Source organism: Erpetoichthys calabaricus, chromosome 3 (genome assembly GCF_900747795.2).
Source record: "Erpetoichthys calabaricus chromosome 3, fErpCal1.3, whole genome shotgun sequence".
Taxonomy (NCBI): Eukaryota; Metazoa; Chordata; class Cladistia; order Polypteriformes; family Polypteridae; genus Erpetoichthys; species Erpetoichthys calabaricus.
Window position 1 is genome coordinate 57,056,626 of NC_041396.2, and position 24,611 is coordinate 57,081,236.

Below are 24,611 nucleotides of genomic sequence, written 5' to 3' on the forward strand. Positions count from 1 at the left end.
TCTGTAATGCTCTCTGTCGAGTACATGCTTTCAAGCAACGTTAATGTGTCCCTAGGCATGTTGAAGGATATAATGAAGACATTTCCTGCACTTTCTATTCAAAGATGACACTTTTCTTTTCAAGACACCCAGTTAAAGACACAAGAAGACTTGAATTCTTATCACTACTGAATGAAATCAGATAATAATTTAACTGCTTTAGAGAGAGTTTAGCAATATGCATGCCCAAATTTTCACAGTATTTTAGAGACAGGCAGGTGCAGGAGGGTCAGAAGGCTATCTGAGAGGTGTCAGTGAGATGCCCCAGTCTTCCCAATTGACAGAACATAAACCTTCAAAGCTGAGAGGGCAGATTATAACATTAGAAGAGTTTTGAGTATTCAGAGAAGCCAAAATATACAAAATGGTGCAATTACAAAAAATAAACACAAGGGGAAGAGTAAATGAGTTACTGTATGAATAAATACAAATATGTAAATGGTAAACAACCCCACTGGACCCATAGATAGACAGATAGATAGATAGTACATTATTTGTCACTCATGAAATATGTAAATATTATAAATAAATCTTCAAACATACACAAGAATTACAAAAGAGGAAAAATAAAACACATCTGGCTTGGCTAACAATAAGAGAGCATTTACAGTTAGACATTATAAAGACACTAGCTGTGTAAGCCTGTGCTGTAAAAAGCCCGGGGTCCTATAAACTATTGAAATTGTCAGAAAAAAAAATTAAATGTAGAGATGTCAGGTAATTACTCTGGGCATCTCTCTCCTAGGAGGATTTGTTTTGCCAACGTGCTCGCATCGCTTGTATATTAACGGCGGGAGGAAAAGTAAAAGGAATACCGTTTTGCTGATGTTAGCGGCTAAGCGACTTTGTCTTTCTTCTGAGGTTTCATTTTGCTAACGTGCTGGCCTCACTTGTGCTATTAGTGGCTAAACATGTTTTCTGTTTCTTTAGAGGAGGAGCCCTTCCCTCGACTCCACCTCTCACTTCCGGGCCGAACAGACACACACACTTCCACGCATAGTCGTTTACATATAAGATATTGCTATAGGTATAGGGGAGCCCCAGTGGTGTTTCCTGACACACTTTTTCATACTAATTTTCTGGCTAAAAGTACTCAGTGATAGTGTGTCAGAGGGAGGATGTGCAGTACTATTTATAATTGCCATTCTCTCCTCTGCTACTGCCTCAAGTGAGTCAAGAGTGTGTTGAGGTGGCTCAACTGCATGTTCACCTCTATAGTAATTAGATCGGGATAGGAACAGAATTCACCGTACAAGGTGCAATATAATGTAACACAGATTTCATGTGTTAGGGCAAAATGTTTAAGAAAGTATTACTTGCAGCATAATTTAAACAGTATGTGTAAGAAACTGATAGCAATCACTTGTATGTCATGTGTGTTTGTAAAGTAATCAAAAAAATAGAAAAAAATCTACTTTATATTCAACCAGAAATTTTTTGATCATTCCTTTATCAGACCCAGCATAAATGATAGTCCATAATCATGTAATTTCAGAAGAATACTGTAATATATCAAATAACTAAGTAAAGTGAGAGCATTGTGGGTCCTGTTCCTGTTTCTTAAATGATATTTTTCTGGCAGTGAAAAATTTCTTTGTAGTTGATCATAGGCACAGCTGTATTGTGCCAGCAATCAATGCATGACCTATTACATGAATGGAAAATCCATCCACCCATCCATTATCCAACCCGCTATATCCTAACTACAGGGTCACAGGGGTCTGCTGGAGCCAATCCCAGACAACACAGGGCACAAGGCAGGAAACAAACCCCGGGCAGGGTGCTATCCCAACGCAGCATGGAAAAATCAAACATGTTAAAAACATATTCACCTGTGGAACTAAGGTTTTCACTGCATTTTAGTATTTTTGGTATGTAAAATTATATTATTTTATTAGTTTTTAAAAATATTGACAAGAGTTTTCTTAATATAGGTAATGTATACAAAGCGCACTCTGAACGTTTCTAGTTAAGTGTTATGTATTCTACTTTACCTTTGCTGTATGGAATACTTTGTTTGTCCAGTGTTGGTGCTGGAATTGGAAACTTGGATAGAGGTTAAAATGAATTAAATAGGACTTTGTAATCAACATTTATTTTATAACATAATGTGATAAACATAAACTCAATCCAACATAATGCAATTTAAGATTATCCTTGCAACACTGGGCTCAAGGCAGAAAACAGTCCTGGATGAGCTTCCATTCAATCACAGGGCACACTCATGCACACACCAATGTTCACATTCACAGAGAGGACATGTGGGAAGAAAACAACGTACGTGAAAGCTAACCCATTTAAACAGAGAAAGAATGTGCAAACAGTTTTTATACAACAATTTAGTATGGGATACAAACCTAGGACACTGAACCCATGAAGCAGCCAGAATATCACCAGTGTCACTTATTTCCTTTTGAAAAAGAGTGACCCTGGTTAACAGCCAGGCGCAACCTTACTTAAACATTTTGAAACCAGTGAGGATGCAGGAAAGCATCCAATTCTTTTTCAGAATTGCAAAACAAAATAAGAGTGATGATAAGCCAGGACTCTCAGAGGTGCTACTGTATAAAGGTTACACTGCAAATGACAAACGTAGTGACAAGGTAGTGATGACAACTACATGTCAGGAGTCTAATAAACGTGATAATGATCATTTGGTTAAATTCTGTGCATTTTTCAGCACCCACAAAGCTGTGCCTTTTAAAGGCAAACATATTGCCTAATGAAAACCCAACTGGAAACATTCCACTCATGGGAAGCCTGAATCACCTTGTCAAATTCTCTGGTCAGTTGACTAACAATAGTTCTGTAGTGGTCCTACTCATCTACTGGACTAAAGCTTCTGTATTGTATTGTGTTTAATTACAGTATATTCCCATTGTGTCTTATTGTATACTGTCTGATGATTTTTTGTTATTGAGTTATAATGCACATACTGTACATACATACAGACATTCTCAAATGAGGTTATCAGTGTACTTAATTGCTAACCACTATGTATCTGAGCAAACATACAAAGCCTGACAAACAGCATCAGGTACAAGGCAGGACCAGCTCTTGATGCAAAGCTAGTGCATCGCAGGGCACACTCACACAAAATTAACCAATCTAGACCGGCCAGTTAACGTAATCTGCATGTGTTTGAGATGTGGAAGAAAAACCAGGCAATGCATAAGCCAGTACTCTATAGCTGAGGTGGCATCCAGTACACTACACTGTTATTCCAAAATTTGCACTGCAGGGTTTTAAGTAATAAGATTCTTAATGCATTGAAATGTAGGTGACAACTTATTCTTTGAGGTGTGTGTATCTGGCCATTTTTTAAACTACTTTGCTATTGCTGGGTTGCTTGTCTATCTTCAGAAGTGAAATGAGCTTTGCAAGTCACATAACAATGTAAGATCAGTTATTTGACATATATTAATACTAAATTTGGAAATTAAACCTAATGTACAACAAAGAGTCTTCTGTATGTTTTGAGGGCAAACTTGTTGCGAAGGCTCTGTGATGTACTTTTGTTTTGCTATGTATGGTCCTGCCACATATTTCCACTTTTAATGGCTATTAAGTTTATTTATGGTCAAACCTTCTGTTTTTCCCACTTCAGAATGTGCTGAGTGCTGTGCACCGTGTGGTGCACCTGTGAGAAAACTTGTTTTAGTGTAAGTTATGTCACGTTTAGCTGTAAAACATGCAAAGTAGGAATTCATTCATCCCATTCCTGTAACCTTTAGGTTAAAGCATGCCAAGGGCATGTCACCCTTTCATCCCTTGAGTAATTTAATTCTCTGCAGGCTAAACTGAAATAAGAACAGACCCCTATGTACACTGTTTGTGAAACAGCACTGGAAGATCAGGTTTTGGGATGATGAACCAAAATAAACTAACTGTTTCTTTTCATGAAGAAGTGGGTGACAGGGGATCAGGTCTTATTGTCCATACAGAAGCAGTTAAATTATATTACTAAGTTAAAATTAACCAGACACAGGTTGTCAGATCAGATCTTTTATTTACAAAGCAAAATTTGCTTTTACTATACCTGTAAACTGATGTACAGTTATATTGTGCTGTGTAATATTTAGCCATTTAGCTTAGGTGAAGAATAGTTTTTTGAGAATGATAACCCCCACCAGACATAAAAACAATGTTTTGCTTATAATCATCTACTAAAATATGCTTACCAGTTGTAGCTTAGACTATATTAAATTTTTACAAATTTCTTTGGCCATTTATTTTTGACAGGCTAAGGGATACATTTAATATCATGAGGTCTTGTTCTTGTACAGTGCAGTGTTTGGCTCCCATTGATACATTGCAAAGTAGATTACTGTTTTTTTATTGCCCTTCATATCAGTGTGTAAATATAGTGTATGTGCTTTTCAAAGCACGTACACTCCATTCGTAATTCAGACTGGGTGCTCAGTCCATTTCATGTTAGGGGTCAGGGTAATTCCTGGCAACTTATTCTAACTACAAAAGCTAAATGTAAATAATGCAGGTTTATTCATATTTTAAAATACAGTGAATTATAACAATAAGAGCAATGATACATGTGCTTTTGTGTGCTGTGTTTTACTCTAACTAGATACAGTAGCAGGTAGAAGACTAAAGCTTTCCCTAGTTTTACAAAGTGCCTATCTTTCATTTTTATTCTTTGCTGAAATAGTTTTCAAAGGTCATCACCCGCCTTGCACATCAATTTTTAAGGGTTTCTTGGTTAACTACTTATGTAATCAAAGTAAAATGACAAGTAGAATGATGTAATTTGGTGAAATAACCTCACATGATGCAACTTAAACATTGCGCTTAGATGATGTCATGCATGAGTGAAACGCAAAGAGAATAAATATAGTTCAAGTGTACTGTTTGTGCGCTTACTGTAGTGGAAAAAAAAGTTTTAGGTTTTCTGTTGTCATTCATTTGAAATATTTCTGAATTACTGGCACCCCATCCAGAGATGGTTTCTGCCTTATTTCAGATCATGCACCAGCTCAGCATGAGACTAAATTGGGTATTCAAGTCATAAAATGAACAGATGAATGAGTCCTAGTTGCTTCCAGTTAAACATTTTATATGTATTCAGGATTATCTGTATTTGCCAACTTTAATAATAATACGTTTTATTCAAAAGGGATTCTCAGTGAACCCAAAAGCACTGGGAAATGGAATAAGATAACAAACAACAAAATAAATACAAGTTAACAAAAAACAAAATAAACACAAGAGAGTAAGGACAAAAGTAATGCATAAAAATACACCCATACACAAATATTATGCTATATATACAGCATATATATATATATATATATATATATTATATATATATATATATATATATATATTCTCTTTAATAAAACCCCTGTGTGCGTCCAGCTGTCCGTGTGTGTGTGTGTCTTCTGGTGAAGTGCGCATGCGCGGGGCACGGTGCGATGCTTCAAAGCAGATGCTTCAAAGGCCACCTGACGCGTCACACAAGACAGAGAGGGCAGGACCTATAAAATATCGCGCGACCGATCCAATCGGATTTCGGTAGATGCGGTAAGACCTAAAACATAAGGCACGAAAAATCCAATCAGGTACTGAGACGCGGAGACCAGCTTCCCCAAAGAGGTGGGATTAGTGTGTGTTGTTGTGCAAGTTTTCACTCTGAGGATGTCAGCTTGGCCCGGTAAAGTGTAAAGTGTCAGTCATTGAAGGGGTTTTCCTAAATATAAGAATTTGCATAATATTACAATAGGATGACTTTTAAAATAAGATTTTTTTTCGCGCACATAAAATCCTTTGTTGGGGAGACGCCAAACATACAATAATCAGCTGCACGCCAGCACAGATTAAAATACTTGCTAGGGAACTGCACAGTACTTGCTGGAGAGACGCAACAGGCACGATTATCAGCTGCATGCCACACATTACATAAGTTACTGGGGAGAATCTGCTGCTTGACCACTGTTGTGACAGAAAATGAAACGCATATTACAGACATCAAAGCCAGTATTACTGTCAGACAAAATTACAGGCATTTTACGGAAATACAAACCAGTATTACTGTGAGAGAAAATTAAAGGCACACAATACAGTGAAGCATATTACAGCCACATGCAAACCAGTAAATATACAGCCATTTAATATAGACTGTTCCTACTAATGTTTATGCACTACTGTTCTATCTAGCGCCCGTTTTTGTAGCGGGCTTAATGTCTAGTATATATATATATGTATGTATGTAATTGTGTATATTTTGTCATGCATGTGCACCTGGGAACCACCTTCCTGGCTCTGGCAAGGTAAGCAAGGTTCTGCCCCTTCTGGCAACAACAATATAAAAGCCAGACCACTAGGGAGCCTGGCATTAAAGGTTGACTGGCAAGAGTAGAGGACAGAGATCCAAATCTCAAACTGTTGCATCATTTGAAGACTGAGGCTATTCAGACATTTTTGGTTTTCATTTTGATGCAGTATAGCTGTATTTTTGTTACAATTAAGCTGGGTGACCTGGCTAACACCCCAACTTTTCGTCTGCCTACATCAGTCTGTTCCCGCCCATGATAAATTGGCATAGATTGCAGGCTGTCCAAACCAGCTGATCTGTCACAGCTACTACAACAACTTGCTAGTCAGGTGGAACAACTGCAGCTCCAAGTCACTGCCCAGAATAGCGAGCTTGCTGATGCAGAAAGAGCGCAAGGTCTGCCACAACTTTTGATGCTGATGCACCTGAAAGAAGACATTGAGACATATTTACTTGTCTTCAAAAGAAATGCCACACAGAGAGGTGCAGCACAGCTACTGCAATTTTAATGAGCATGCGGCTGTTGATTATTTTATCCTTAAGCTGGAGGTGCTAGGCCACTACAGACTGACCTTGGACTGCCCAGCTCAGCATTGTTGTGACTGTTAGGAACAGGAGTGCCCAGCCAGAGTGCAACCATTCGGCCTATGGTGCATGCTTGCTTGCTGGTTGTGCCCCAGGGAAAACACCAGGTGGTGTTAGAAATGATCACCTGTTCCCGGAACACCTAACTCATCAGTTCATCAACAGCCGTGAGTCGACATGGAGTCCTTGATTGAGACTATAGAACATCACCGGGTGGCCCTGCAGTCTGAGCATCTGGTAGAGATGCACTCCTGCAACAACCGCACCTCCTGCCTGAAGGCCCCCCAGAGAGAACCAGACAGTATGACTTTATCAAGGAGAGTGCTCACCCAAGGTTCTTCAGTGCTCCAAGTGTGTTGAGCTAGGTCACCTGATTACCAACAGTCCTGGCTTAGATGAAGCCATGGAGTGTGGGTGAACCCAAGGAGAAAGATCCTGTTGTGCAGTCACATCTAACACTCTCAGCACTCCCTTTTCAGGTGCAGTAAAGCTGAATTGACTCTCTGTTTGGGACTTCTATGATTCTGGCAGCAGCATTTCCATTGTTACCTGTCACTTTGTGCCATCATAACAGTATGACAGAAAAAGGTCAGTCTTACTCTTGTCCACATTGTCTCACAGGCATATCCCACTATAATGGGTCTGCACAGATGGGCAGCTCAGTCAGCTGAGAGTAGTAGTGTTGTCCCATCCTTCATTCACCATGATACCGGGAAGAGACTGGCCACAAAGTGAAAGTAACAAATATACACTGCAACCTGAACACGTAGGAAGACAGAGCATGGTAACAGACAGCCCTCCTCCATCTCAAGGTGACTCCCCGCCATGAAAAAGAGAAGGTATGGACATGACCACCCAGTGGACAGTGGAGCCAGTACTGGCACTCAGCTGAGAGACACATGCACCTGAAAATGAAAGCATGCCCGTTGGGCCCACTCCACACTTGCAACTGTGTTTTCACTCAATGCCCTGTTCATTTCAATGAGAGCAGTGGAGCAATGACTCATTGAAGCTTGCCAGAAATGCTGAAGTGCACTACGTTTACATGTCCTGCTTGGGATGTCAACTAAACCAAATTCTGCAGTGAGAGTGCACACCTCTTGTAATTACTCTAATTGATGTTCCCTTTAGGCAGATCAGCATTGACCTATTATAGAACAGGCTTGTGTGTATTCATTGATGATTTTAAATAGAATTAAAATCTTGCAGTACTTCTTTATATTCCCTGCTCTACAAACTACAAACTATCAATACAAACTATCATCAATACACTAATAATCCAATTGCCCTTCATTCACTCAGAATATTGAACCAATGTAGGAAGCACTTTAAGACAGAGAGGCTCTAATCTGTTGCATTTCTACATAACAATCACTCTTTTCCACCCTCTCAAACATACACAGTATGTAATGCTTGGAAAATGTCTGGGATTAAAACATTTAGAAACGTATACAGTACATCAATAATGTTTGAAAGAATGGTTCATTTAAAATTTCAGAAAAGGAGTGGCAGCCATGCACAGAATACACTCCAGCTCTATATGTATAAAACACTCAATTATTCAACTTAAAATTTTCTATCAAGTGCATTTATCTTGATTAAAACTATCCAAAATATGTCCAGGGCATGATTTGACCTGTGAATTTTGCAATCTAGCTCCAACCTCACTGGGCCACATGTTTTGGGCGGGCATCAAATTAATATCGTTTTAGACAGAAGTCTTTGATTGCCTTTCAGACAGCCTTAGTGTCACAATCACTCCTAACCCATTAACATGTGTTGGTGTATTCCCAGATGGGCTTAAAGTGGAGAAGGACAAACAAATCGTAATTGCCTTTACCCCACTACTAGCGGTTTATGGAAATTTCACCTCTCACATTTCGCCCCTCACATTTCGCCACTCACATTTCACCCCCAACACATTTTTCCCACGTAATTTTCACCCTCCCTCAACCAATCGCAATGCTTACAATCTTGCAGCTTGAGCTGCATGATTATGCTTAGTTACCACTTTTACAACTGGGCCTTTCAAACCGACTGTCCAAAGACATCCTTTGCAGATGGAACGTTTTTCACAGACCCAGATTCCATGTTGTTCATCGACTGTTTTCTTTGAAAACACGTAAATGTGGTTATCATCATCTATCAATTTTCCTTCTGCCATAGTGAAATTTTATAAAGTTGATTTTAGGTTTAGTCATAATGCAAAAATAACACTTTCAGTGAGAAAGTAATACACGATGCGGTGAGTGGTGACGCAACAGTTTTGATATTGCACTGTCTGCGAGGTGTTGATGGTTCTTTAACACGGCCACGCACCACCGATAATTAGGTGGCGAAAACCGTAAATGCACGTTTTGAAACGGCCATAGTGCTAGCAAAAAACCATGCGAAATCCAGTACAATTGTACAATACTATATCACATAACACGGATTAAATTTTAAGCACAATACTCACCTTTTATGGAGGCAGTCACGCATACTATTTTCAGTGGAACATGCTGATCTGTGAGTCGTATAAGAACACTACCTGAGTGAACTTTTTTTATTTTCAATGTTGGGTAAGGTTTAATAAATTTTTAATTGCAATTATAGATACTGTATGTACATAAATACCAGAGCAATATATAGTGGTGGTGAAATGTGTGGGGGGGGGGGGGGGATTACCGGGGTCGAAACGTGTTGGGGGCAAAATGTGAGGGGCGAAATGTGCCGGGGTGAAATATGCTGGGGGCGAAATGTGGGGGGCAAAATGTGCTGGGGTCAAATATGGGGGACAACTTATCTGGACGCCCTACTAGCACAGAGACTTATCTTGCTCAAATAGATGAATCCCAACCCACTACCTTTAAGTCAGTGGGTAACTGATGTCTTATACCAGGGGTGTCCAGCTCTGGTCCTGGAGGGCCACGTTGGTTGCAGATTTTCATTCTAACCATCTTCTTAATTAGTGACCAGTTTTTGTTACTAATAGATAGATAGATTACCGTATATACTCGAATATACAGTAATCCCTCCTCCATCGCGGGGGTTGCGTTCCAGAGCCACCCGCGAAATAAGAAAATCCGCGAAGTAGAACCCATATGTTTATATGGTTATTTTTATATTGTTATGCTTGGGTCACAGATTTGCGCAGAAACACAGGAGGTTGTAGAGAGACAGGAACGTTATTCAAACACTGCAAACAAACATTTGTCTCTTTTTCAAAAGTTTAAACTGTGCTCCATGACAAGACAGAGATGACAGTTCCGTCTCACAATTAAAAATGCAAACATATCTTCCCTCTTCAAAGGAGTGCTTGTCAGGAGCAGATCATGTCACAGAGATAGAAAAAAGCAAACAGATCAATAGTGCTGTTTTTCTTTTAAGTATGTGAAGCACCGCGGCACAAAGCTGTTGAAGGCGGCAGCTCACACCCCCTCTGTCAGGAGCAGACAAAGTGAGACAGTTTGTTTTTCAATCAAAAATCAATACGTGCCCTTCGAGCTTTTAAGTATGCGAAGCTCCGTGCAGCATGTCATTTCAGGAAGCAGCTGCACAAAAGATCACAACATGAAGATAATCTTTCAGCATTTTTAGACGAGGGTCCTTATCGTCTAGGTGTGCAAACAGCCCCCCTGCTCAATCCCCCTACGTCAGGATCAGAGAAAGTCAGCGCAAAAGAAAGAGAAAAGTAAAGAGAAAAGTAAGCCGGGTAGCTTCTCAGCCATCTGCCAATAGCGTCCGTTGTATGAAATCAACTGGGCAAACCAACTGAGGAAGCATGTACCAGAAATTAAAAGACCCATTGTCCACAGAAACCCGCGAAGCAGCGAAAAATCCGCGATATATATTTAAATATGCTTACATATAAAATCCGCGATGGAGTGAAGCCGCGAAAGGCGAAGCGCGATATAGCGAGGGATGACTGTAACCCAAAATGTGCTGAAAAATGTCACCCTCGGCTTATATTCGAGTCAGGTCCCGCTGCCCCCGCCAACCTGACAGAAAGCTGGAGTGTACAGTAGACACACACTCACGAGAGCGAGCGAGAGAGATACCATATTGTTTTTGTAGACCCTCTTTTCCACTTACAGAGCTAGTTTACTGTTTTTATTTGAAATAAATACTCAAAAACATTTAACCTACTGATGCCTCAATTAATGTAAGGTAATTTTATTGGTATTTATTTTGATTATTGAAACTTACCAGTAGCTGCTGCATTTCCCAACCTAGGCTTACACTCGAGTCAATAAGTTTTTACAGTTTTTACAGTTTTTGTAGGTTAAATTAGGTACCTCGGTTTATGTTCTGGTTGGCTTATACTCAAGTATATACGGTAACTTCTTTTTCCTTAATTTTAATTAACTTGACACTGCCATCTGAATTTTTTCTTTTTTTCTTTATTAACAGCCAAACAATAATGAGACACAAAATGAGCAGTCACACGACCAGCTAACCATCACACAATATCTGAAAATAAAGAAAGATGAAGGACTCAGTAAGACATTTTGACAGTGTTTTTACATGAAACAGAAAATCAAGTTTTAGAAATATCTGCTGTGGCAGAATGCGAGCAGCAACAAACCATCTATATTACTAACCGAGAATAGTAAACCGGAAGGCATGAACGCAGGTACACGGCGATGGGACCATGAGACATAGTGCGCAGGTGCCTACAGCGCGCGTCTCATAAACCGCAAGCGCGAAAAGAAGGAGTCACGGCCCAAAAACGAAAGAGCTCAACTAACGTGAATGAGAAATGAAGCAACAACGCGCCCATCGCTAACGACTAATGACACAGCCACACAAAAAAGCGGATTCTGCGCTGCACCCCAGAGTCAAACGGAAGAGGCTACGGAGGCCCCACAGGTCCACAAAGATAGTACGGAAGGCACGTGAAAGTACGAAAGGCGCATGCGCCTACAACGCGCTTCTGAACTAAACGGCCACACTACACAGCGTGGTCCACGCGCTTCTAACACACCTACGGAGGCCCCACAGGTCCACAAAGATAGTACGGAAGGCGCGTGAAAGTAACCGAGAATGGTAAACCACGAGCCCGCCTGGATAGAATCAATGAACGCAGGCGCCTACAACGAACTCTCCATGTTAAACATACGGCATCCTCACACGTCCAAACCATATAGCATATGTAAATCACATTACAGTGATGCATCATTAACAGTACAACCACAGAAAAAGCTCTGTATTAACAGTATAACAGAAACAGACAAACACAACAGGATTCGGCGCCCCGCCCAAAGTCAAACAGGAGAGAGTACGGATGCCGCACACGTCCACACTACACAGCATAGTGAAACCCGAGACAGTACGGAAGGTGCAGGCGTCACCGCCATGTTGTGAGTGGCACTACTGCGGAGTGAAGTTAGGAATAATGTGCTGCTTGGGATTGTACAAACCACTGAACGCTTTACACCAAATTCAAACACAATACAGCTCAACTAACGGAAATAGCAAAAAAAAACACACAAGCCCATACCTAACGACACAGCCACAGAGAACGGCCACAGAACAAACAAACACAACAGGATTCGGCACCCCGCCCAAAGTCAAACAGGAGAGAGTACGGATGCCGCAAACGTCCACACTACACAACATAGTGAAACCCGAGATAGTACGGAAGGCACAGGCGTCACAGCCATATTGTGGGTGGCACTACTGCGGAGTGAAGTTAGGAATAATGTGCTGCTTGGGATTGTACATACCGCTGAACGCTTTACACCAAATCCTGGGGGATTACATTTCATAGGTAGGGCTGAACTATTGTTTTCGTTATATATGGCCGTTAGGAACTCCCGTTGTCTAATAAACGTCTGGACTACACAGCATATGTGAATCACATTACAGTAATACAATATTAACAGTACAACCACAGAAAACACAGACACGTCACCAGATAGATAATAACAATTAACGATCGCTCCGTTTTAAACGTACAGAATCCTACAACGCACGTCTGAAACAGTGGAGGCAAAACACTCTTGGCTCCAAATGAGCATCTTAATTTCCCCTTGGAATATTTAAACACTATTAACCCTGCCAGATTCCAACAACACAATCTTAACCTTAAGGTCGGAACACTACAAATGTTGTGTATAAAGAAATATTCGAATAAATCTTTGTAATGTGCCATACTATGTATTCTTTACTTCCTATGTACGTCATCTGCACCTTTACATTCCAATATATCTCATACATAGATCAATGTATTTCGGGTTACCCAAAACCAGGGGTTGGCGAGCGAAGCGAGCAGGGGACGGAGCCCCCTATTGGAATTAAATAACAGGTTTAATTAACAGTAATAATCAGTTTCTAATTAAGTAATTGGTTGGAGTGAAATTGGTTGGAGTTTGAAGAGCCAATTTAGCTTCACCTCGTATTTCTGTTTGGCTACTATTTAATGAAGAAAAGAATCAATTCAGAGGACTGAAGCCTTAAAAACAGAGCTATTAAAAGAAGTTAATTAGCAGTGAAAACTGGTCACTGATTGAGAAAAGGGGTAGAATGAAAAACTGCAGCCACGACCAGAGCTAGACACCCCTGGACCTATACTATCTGAAATTGGAAAAAATAAAATCCTCAGTCAAAGGATCTGTTCAAAACTTTTTTTTTTAAATATGGCAGGATATAATCAATAACAATTTAGAACAAGCTTCTATATCAGGGAAAAGGACACTCTTCCTTCCTTGCTGCTTCAAAGATTTGCTTTGTTTGCTGGCTCTCCTCTCTTTCTTTATTTTGGGTGGGGGTTGAATTTTTGTTTTGTAAAGGATCGGCATTGACCTTGTTGGCCCACTAACTTGGCTCTTATAAAACATTGATGGGTTTTCACAATGTTACATTAGTTCTTAATGTAAAGGGACAATATAGGGAAGAAATTAATATCTTTTGTCAAAACTGTTGAATTGACTAGTGTCAGCATAAGATTCTGGACTGCAATCAACGGGAGAGCATATTTAATTAAAGTCTTAGAACCATATCATTATTTTTGGAGCACTTACATTTGAAGAAGTATAACGTGTTTGTGTTCATCATGATTTCCTTTCCTGTATTTGCTTCTGTGAAGTAAATTAATCTATTTTTTAACCAGTTCACGGCTGTGAGAGCTGAGACCTATCATAGAGGCATCAGGCGAAAGGCAGGAGGGCCATGTGGTGTGGTAACACTCAATCACACTGGTCCAGTTTAGAATCGCCATACATAACTTCTATTTAAATGGGATCATATTGGTATTAGATTATAGTAATATTTCTGATGTTGCGATTGGATGTGCCAAGTATTAATATCTTTTAATCATTAGGGATATTAAAAAATAAAACATTAAAAAGACAAATGTAAATGATGTTAATTAAATCATAGACAAACCATAAACTATTTGGTGGAATCGGTTACAGTAAAAATAGTAAAATCATGTAGTGTAGTCTTATGGTAATTTATTGCAGTGTGATTAAAATATGCAGTGTTAAATTATTTATTTTGTCCATTGTCCACTGACCATGCAATGAGTTTTAAATGAAACAATTAATTACTGTCCAAAAGCTATTACATATTTCAATGTCATCACTTTCTTAATGTGTCAGATGGCTTCTTGTTAGCTATGATCCTGAACTGAAAAGGTGAGAGCTGCGTTTCAAGCTTTTCTCTCTTGCTCTTTTCTCTTTAAACCTGAAATAACAGTTACAGCAACCTGAGCCAGAAATGTTCCAGGAGAGGAAGAATATAACAGCTCTTTGTTTGCTCAGGTTAGGAAAATTATTACTGAAGACACTAATTTTGTCATCAGCCATGAATGAACATGTAGTTTTTTCTCAGTGAAGAGGAATTTCCTTTACACTTGACTGTTACATTTTTTTTTTTTAAATAAAAGTATCTGAAGCATAAGTTTGTCTTGGCAAAATATCACACAGGGTAAGGGGCAGAATAAATGTATCCTGTTGAAATACTCAACTTCTCCCGATGAAGCGTGTTATAAATGGCATTTTCAGAATTTCACAAACCCTTTCAGATTGGGACTTTACCATGCAAAACTTTAAAGAATTTAAAAGTAATTTGTGATTCATAGATGTTGTCTGACAGTACTTTGAAATTTGACTAACATAATGATGATGTAAAACTTCAGAGTTATGTTAGACATAGGCTTTAAAAACAATTCCAGTTTTTTTGATTAGTAACTCTAAAACTGGACTATATGAGTGAAGGTACTGTGTGATGCACTAACACCCCATGCAGAGCAGGGTCCCTGCCTTATGTCCAGTGCTGATGATATATGCTCTGCCCCCCACAACCCAAAACTGGATTAAGCAGGGGTGATGATGGATGGATGGACAATTTTACTTTATTTCTTTCAAATAATAGAGCTTGTTCCAGATATCATGATGGCATGATATGTTGTTCAGTGGCAGGTTTGTTTACTTTTTATTGGTTTGCAAAGGTTTAGAACTATAGGTCCAAAATTTGCTGCCACAAATTACCTGCTGATAAAAGCTTCTTTTTTAAAAAATAAAAAGAAATAGTATTATCTTCCCCTTCCATGTACCACATACAGTAGTTCCCAGACTGTGTCATATTGCATATCCTTATTAATATCAGTGGAAATTTGAGCACAAATAATAATGTCCAAGATTGGTTTAGACTCTGGCAATAATTTATTAGTACTTCTCTAAATAATGAAAAGCTTCTCTTTTTAAAAATAAAAATAAATACTATTATCTTCCCCTTCCATGTACCACATACAGTAGTTCCCAGACTGTGTCATATTGCATATCCTTATTAATATCAGTGGAAATTTGAGCACAAATAATGTCCAAGATTGGTTTAGACTCTGGCAAAAATTTATTAGTACCTCTCCAAATAATGAACCCATTGTTAACATTTTTTGTCTCAGCATTCTGGTGGGATGACTTATCCCCTAGCTCTCAAGTTTGGTTAGGGGACGGCTGTTCAGATTGATCCATATTACTAAACGAGAATGGTAAACCGGATATGGACGCAGGGACCTGCCCGTGGACGCAAAAGACAAAGCCCCCCCCCCCCCCAGAGTGAAACGGGAGAGACTACGCACGTGCGCAGGCGCCACACAAAGCCCCCCCCCCCCGCATCAGAGCAAAATGGGAGAGACTATGAACCGTCAGAGTAGGAAAATCCCCCCCCCTCCCCCCACACCAGAGCAAAGCCGGAGAGACTACGAACCGTCAGAGTAGGAAACGAAGTAAAACGTCATAAAGAGGTTAAAGAACAGGGACAAACACATGGAGAGCAGGTTACAGAACAAAGCCCCCCTCCCCAGAGTAAAACGAGAGAGACTACGAACCGTCTGACATGCCGCAAGCAGGATAAAGCGAGGTCAGAAATAAAACACAGAGTAGGAAACAAAGTAAAACTTTATAAAGGGATTAAAGAACAGGGGCGAACACATGGAGAGCGGGTTACAGATGATGAAAACTGGAATGCCTACAACGCGCGTCTCAAACTGCGTAGGCAAAGCAGGCACGGATTCAACACGACACAGCTCGAGTGACCGAGATACAAACACGCGCCTGCCTGGATATAATTAATGAACACAGGCGCCTACAACGTGCGTCTGAAATGCCGCAGACCAGGCAGGCACTGCTCCAAAAAGAAAGAGCTAGACTAAATGAGATACGAAGTGAAACGGGAAACACTACAGAGTCCGCAATGCTCCACAATGCACCGCATAATAGTTCGGAAAGAGCTTCGTAGTAACAGTGGGAAGACCCAGAGTGACACGGGCGAACGCTCCGTATTAAACATATGTCATCCTCACACGTCCAAACTATTCAGCATAGGTAAATAACATTACAGTGATGCATTATTAACAGTACGATAAACATCACAATATCGCAAACAAATGAAAATTATTACTCGAAAAAGGCAAAATATATTCACCATGGACCAGGTGTCATTGAAACAAAAGCAGAATAAAGCGAGATCAGAAATGAAAGACAGAGTAGAAAGCAAAGTAAAACGTCATAAACAGGTTAAACGAGGGGGCCAAACACATGGACAGCAGGTTACAAATAATGAAGACCGGAATTCAAAAGCTTCAAAAACAAAAGCTCGACTGACTGAGATACAAACTGAAACGGGAAACACTACGGGGTCCACAGTAGTCCACAATGCACCGCATAATAGTACGGATGGAGCTCCGTATTAACAGTGGGGGGCCCCAGAGTGACACGGGCGAACGCTCGGTATTAAACGTGCGTCATCCTCACACGTGGCTGCCCAGCGGGCACGGGTTCAAAACGCCGGGGGTAGGCGAGCGAAGCGAGCAGGGGGCGGAGCCCCCTTGTATAAACATAATGAAGGTAGTACCTATTGTATTCTTGATTGATTTGTCCCTTATTCTCTGTAATATCATTTCATAAAATCATGAGTTAAAATTCATACATTTGTAAAACCTTTTTCAACTACATCAGTCTCTCAACAAGTCTGCTTACACCAGTTCACAGTCATGTGGGGCTACAGTCTGTCAGAGCAGCATCAAAAAGCGAGACTCAACCTTGGACAGGGCATAAGCTCAGCAATGAGCACAATACAGTAATCCCACCTCCATCGCAGGGGTTGCGTTCCAGAGCCACCCGCGAAATAAGAAAATCCGCGAAGTAGAAACCATATGTTTATATGGTTATTTTTATATTGTCATGCTTGGGTCACAGATTTGCGCAGAAACACAGGAGGTTGTAGAGAGACAGGAACGTTATTCAAACACTGCAAACAAACATTTGTCTCTTTTTCAAAAGTTTAAACTGTGCTCCATGACAAGACAGAGATGACAGTTCTGTCTCACAATTAAAAGAATGCAAACATATCTTCCTCTTCAAAGGAGTGCGCATCAGGAGCACAGAATGTCACATAGATAGAGAAAAGCAAACAAATCAATAGGGCTGTTTGCTTTTAAGTATGTGAAGCACCGTGGCACAAAGCTGTTGAAGGCGGCAGCTCACACTCCCTCCGTCAGGAGCAGGGAGAGAGAGAGAGAGAGAGAGAGAGAGAGAGAGAGAGACAGATAAAAACAAAGAGTGAAAAATCAATACGTGCCCTTTGAGCTTTTAAGTATGTGAAGCACCATGCAGCATGTCGCTTCACTAAGCAGCTGCACACAAAAGGTAGCAACGTGAAGATAATCTTTCAGCATTTTTAGACAAGCGTCCGTATCGTCTAGGTGTGCGAACAGCCCCCCTGCTCACACCCCCTACGTCAGGATCAGAGAAAGTCAGCGCAAGAGACACAGAGAAAAGTAAGTTGGGTAGCTTCTCAGCCATCTGCCAATAGCGTCCCTTGTATGAAATCAACTGGGCAAACCAACTGAGGAAGCATGTACCAGAAATTAAAAGACCCATTGTCTGCAGAAATCCGCGAACCAGCAAAAAATCCGCGATATATATTTAAATATGCTTACATATAAAATCCGCGATAGAGTGAAGCCGCGAAAGGCGAAGCGCGATATAGCGAGGGATCACTGTAATTAACATGCAGTACACAATCATGTTAAACCAATGTAGAGTTGCCAGTTAAACTAATCTGTACAAAGTGCAAAAATGTTTAAATCTGCATAGCCAGGGACTTGCCTAGATTTTGAACTCAGGACTGTATATCTGTGAGTTATGCTATATTTGACATACGTGGGAAAGGCACAAAATGTGCAAAACCTAACTACTCTATGTCATACTGTACAGTGTGTGTCAGACTTACTTTTTCAAATAACTAAAAACAGAGAACAGACTCTAAAATGCAGATCACTCCAACAAGGTTTTGGATCAGCAGTAGCAAATATTTTTACAGAAACGCCTAATTTTGCGGAATAGTGGAAACATTACCAGGTTTGTTACCCCTTAATTTTTATTTTGACAGTGATACCTGGAAGTCTTTTACAATAAAACAATGTACTATTTTGTATATTCAGTAGGTACTTTATTTTTTGTGTATTACAAAAAATGCATTTTCAGAAAAACAAAACCTGACATACTCAGAGATGCAATGCAGTCAAACATTATATACAATAATTTAACTTTATAAAGGCAAGTGTGTTGTAGTGGTTAAGGTGCTAGAAGCTAAGCATAATGATGCCAGTTTTATTCCCACCTCTGAATAACTGTGAGCAAATCCTCTATGCATTAGTTGTAAAAAAATATCTGTGAACAGTTGTTACATAAATGGATGTCACGATGGATATATGTATCAGCCAAATATTAATAATAATGGTACATTTTATTCATATAGTACCACTGCCATGCTTAAAGCAATTCACAGAAATTCAAAATGAACAACGGGGAATATACAAGATTGGACATAAATATTTGAATCAAACACTAAATAAAGATAAATACAGGAAACACAAAGCTTTGAATTAGAATAAGAGACAATATACCAGCATTCTCGAACTGCTTAATTCATTCTAGGTTCCCAGGGGACCCAAGCCAATCTCAGCCACATCAGTCTAATGGTAGAATTCCTGTATTATTTTGTGTAGATTGGTGGCATTGAAGATTATCACACATTTCTGTTTGTACTTGTGTTTCAAATTGAAAAGGCTTTTATTTCTGAACTTTCCTCTTGAAAAAATAAAAATTATTGAGCTTTTATTTTGAAGAGGAATGTAATATTAAAAATATCAACATAGAATGTGTCCCTTGAACAATTAAAAAAACCATTAAACCTTACAAAATAACAAATAAGCTGCATTTGTATTGACTGTGGCGCTAGTTAATGATTCAGTGTGAGTAGCCACTGAGAAGTACATGGGAAGGCAGGCAGGATGGTTTAGTCACAAGTAGTAGTTGAGTAATGAACATTACTTTATATTACTTTAATTGTAACTTTACACATTTAAAACTTAGATTCACACCTGGGCCGCACGGTGGCGCAGTGGTAGCGCTGTGGTGGAGTTTGCATGTTCTCCCCGTGTCTGCATGGGTGTACTCCGGTTTCCTTCCACAGTCCAAAGACATGCAGGTTAGGTCAGTTGGTGATTCTAAATTGGCCCTAGTGTGTGCTTGGTGTGTGTGTGTGTGTGTGTGTGTGTGTGTGTGTGTCCTGCGGTGGGATGGCTCCTGCCTTGCGCCCTGTGTTGGCTGGGATTGGCTCCAGCAGACCCGTGTGACCCTGTGTTCAGATTCAGCAGGTTGGAAATTGGGTGGAATGATGGATTCACAACTAAGCATTTTTCTGCCATTTTAGCACCAGACCTGACCATCCCTAAACCGCTTGAAAAGTTATTTCCCATAATTTTCAATTACACTATTTACTCCTAAATGTTTTAGCAGCCAGAAGTTTAGCCAAAATTCTTGTTCCATTGAAATCAATAGTAAAGCTCATAAAACACATGTAAAATAAAACAAAGAGCATTTTGGAAGCATTTTTACAGGAAGTCACAACCTCTTCCTGGATGTAGCAGCTCATTGAAACAAACAATAAGAAAATCGGGTGTCTTCATGCACACGTGAGCTTCGGTCATCTAGTGACAGCTACAATTTTAATCAGGTTAAAGTTTTAAGAGCCCTAACTCTATGGACTTTGCATGTTCTGCCCATGTATTTCTGGATTGGTCAGTATTTGTGATTGTGTTAAACTGAGTATTACTACCTGTCATATTTTTCAATAACAAAAAGTCCTTCATGAAGTTAAGTAACATCCATTCCCAGTCTGGGTGAACACTGGCTGCTGCGCCATCAGATAATACTATTTCAAAATCTTTGAGCAAAAAACTGAATTAAAACTAAACAGATACTTTAATAATATATGCACTCTTTTTTGCAAGGCTGTGTGATTGTGCCCTACAAAGGATTGATTCACCATTCAGCACATTTGCGTCTTGCCTTACCCCCTACCCCTGGGCTACTGCGATAATCAGTGGCTCTCATTGACCCCAAACTGGGCAGATTAAATTTACCCCTCAGCACACACAGGCTTAAAAGTATATGAAGACAATACATTTACCCCTCTGCACACGGAGGATTAAATGTTTATGAATACAATGTATATTCAGTTCTTATAAGTTGATTACTGCTGTGCATCATAGCCCCTTCCTCACTTAACTGTTAGTAGAAGACCAGATCATGCTCTTATTGCTCATTATTTTTTCATCTATCACTACCTATGTGTTAATCGACACCCATGAGTAATTCTGGGATTTTTCAGGATGCTGTTTGCTTCAGAGAGTCAAGAAATGCCCTCTCAACTCAATATACTGTAAAACAGTGTAAACTTTATATGTGATTACAGGCCAATTTCAAAACTGCCTTTTATTGCCAAAGTTTTGGAAAAGGTGGTTGAACAGCAACTTTGTGCCTTCTTAGAAAGCAGCGGTTCTTTGATTCTTTTCAATCTGGTTTTCGGAGGAGACATTCTACAGAAACAGCTCTTCTAAAAGTTTTTAATGATCTTTTAATTGCTGCTGATGCAGGCAGGTGCTCTGTGCTTGTACTGTTAGATTTTACCGCAGCTTTTGATACGGTGGACCATCAGATCTTAATTAGTAGATTAGCGCTGTTAGGTGTCTCTGGCTCTGCTTTGGACTGGTTCTCTTCTTATTTGGCAAATAGGAATTTCTTAGTCGGTGTGGCTGGCTTTTAAAGTTTTGGTACTTACTTTCAGAGCTTTGCATGGACAAGCTCCCGAGTACCTAACCAGTCTGCTCCAACGCCATACAGCTTGCCGGACTCTAAGATCTGGGCAACAGGCCCTTCTCGTTGCCCCACGCACTCGGCTAAAAACCCGTGGGGATTGTGCCTTTCAGTCTGTGGCACCAACACTATGGAATAGCCTGCCTTGTGGTCTTCATGGAATTGAGTCTGTTGATTCTTTTAAAAAACAACTAAAAACATTTCTTTTTAAACAAGCTTTTAATCAGTGCTGAATAGTTCCAGTTTGTTTATTTATTGTTTTTATTGGTTTTGTTTATGTTTTGTATTAACTGTTGTATTTGTACTGTATTTGCTGTTCAGCACTCTGTGACCTTTTCTCTGTGAAGGGCGCTATATAAATAAACTACTACTACTACTACTACATGTGCGCTCATGACACTGACAACACCCGATCTTCAGTATTGTGATCACCAGATTTTAAAGGCACTCAAATCATAGAAGACCTTTTTAAGACACAGCAATCTTCTCTGAAATACAGTATATATATATATATATATATATATATATATATATATATATATATATATATATATATATATATATATAACCACACGCCGTGGCGCAATGTCAATCATGCTTTCTCCACAAAATGCCTCTTTAATCGCTTGAAGAATGATGGTAAACGCTTGAAAAACACCTGAAAAATGGCAAACGTACCCTGAAAAGTTTCAGTGCTCAAGCATAAATTGACCCTTAAAGTTCTATTCTGCCTTTTTTTCCAAATTTATAAGGAGTCTGTAGGGAAATGTGGAATTTATTCTTCTTTTTCAAGTCAGCATTTTAATCTAAAACTCACGCTCTCTATAAGTGTTGTCATTGAAGTAGGAATCCTAAAAGTAATATAACTAGTTTGGAATAGGTAACTAACATACATTTTATTTTTTTTTTTCAAGCAGATAAATACTTTAAGTGAAATATAGCATGTCCAAGTGGTCAGTTTCTTTGAAAGTTAAGCTTTGTCTGGTCTCTCTTTCTCCCAAATAGTAGAGTCCTCACAAGCATCAGGCTAATGAGAATGTTTGCTTTGAGTTTTATATAGCTTTGGCAATCAGTGGGACTTTATAGTTCATTGATCAGATGTCTTTTCCAATGATGAAATTCAAATGTATTTGAAAAGCCAAACATATCCAGGTGAGGTCCTCATATTCAGACTTCAGCTCTTCTAATCCCCCTGTGTACCATCAGATAAAAGATCCTTTTGAAAAGCTCTTGTCAGAACATTCTGATTTCTTCTGTGTGTGGATTCATGAAGGCATCAAAGATGTGGACGAAGTTGGCTCCAATGTGTCCAATGGTGTTGACAATTAGTTGGTGGTGAATCTGTATTCCAGATAGAGTGAGTGATTGAATTGAAATGTGGTGACTATCAAATTCCATGGAACAATTTCTTTTCTTACCTTAATTTATGGCTTAGAACATTACTAGGGGGCTCCGCCCCCTGCTCGCTTCGCTCGCCAACCCCTGGTGTTGGGAATGACAAAGAGCGTGATGTATGAATGAGATATAGAATAGTGTGAAGGTGTAGATGATGCAAATAGAAAGCAAACAATAAAGTGTGTGGCACAGTGTAAAGGTTTATTGGAAAATTTCTTTGTACACGCCGTTTAAGTGTAAAAGGTAATTCCAGGTCAGAACTTGTAAGGTCAATGAAGATGGTTATTGTCGTGATCAGAGTCAAGTTTGTCAGAGCTTAGAAAGAGTTTTGTCTCTCCAGGAAGTAATGCAATGACTTGGGTATTTATGTTTTCCACATTAATATTTTTTGGACATAATATAGTGCGTTGTGTTAAAAGGGGCATTTGGTCTAATGAGATTGCTGTTCCAAATCTGTCTGTAACTAAGTTGTCGCAGATAAAGGCTTGAGGAATTGTAATAATATCTGGGTGAAGTCTATCTGTATTGGTGAGTGTACCATCTCCCAGTTGTAATCACCAATTGTTATGATCTGGATCTGGACATCGCATGTTTTGTACTAACTGTATCTTTTGAAAGCAATGCCAATTGTCTGCGTATTTTAAGGTGCACTGAACAATAGCTGAGCGCATGGAATGTGGAACAATAGCTAAGCACTGTCTAAAATCTCCTCCTAATAAAAGTACCTTTCCTCCAAAGGGAATATTATTATTCATAAACGTTTGTAGAAGTTTATGAATGGTGTTGAGTAAGTGAGTGGATGCCATTGTACATTCATCAGTAATTAACAGTTTTGCAAGACGTATGTCATGTGCAGTGCCACTGTTAATGTTCATAGTGGATACCGATTTGTAGGATCTAATGCAGTTCATAAAGATTTCACTTTCAGGTACATCGTTAGTTAGAAGCTTCTGTAGATATTCAGGATATGAATGTAAAGGAGGCAGTGTAATTTGACCGTTTTGATAACAACGTGTAAATTCATTACTTGTATTGCCAGTTGTTTCTTCAGGGAAGTTAAGTGAATGACAATGATTGCAAATGACATTCATTAATCCCAATGAATTTTCCTGAATAGTGGACTCATTATTGAATGCGTTGTCAGCCATCTGGCACAAGCGTTTAGCAGGTGTCTGTCGTTGATGTCCGTGATGTGTATGTTTTGCTTGTGCCGTTTGAGAGGCGCGTCGTTGTATGTCCAGTATTTGGGACGTGTTGTTTTGGAGCTGTAATCGATTTGCCTGTGCTGTGTGAGAAGCCCGTTGTAGTTTACGGCGTGCATTGTTTGTATTGAGCCTTGCCCGTTTTTGTATATCGGTCAGTTGAGCTTTCTCTTTTTGGAGCCTTGCCTGCTTGTTTTCCGGCATTTGAGATGCGCGGTGTAGACGTCTGCGTGTATTTATTTTGTCCTCTCGCTGCCGTTTCTGTATGTCTGAGATGCGAGGTGTTTCGTTTTGAAGCCGTGCCTGTTTCGATGCAGTACTGTGAGACGCGCGCTGCATGCGTCCACGTTCAGTGTGTCTGTCCATTTGGGTTTGTTTCTGTAACTGTGTTAGTTGAGCTTTGCGTTTTTGGAGCTGAGACATTTTTTCTTCCGGAGTTTCAGAAGCGCTTTG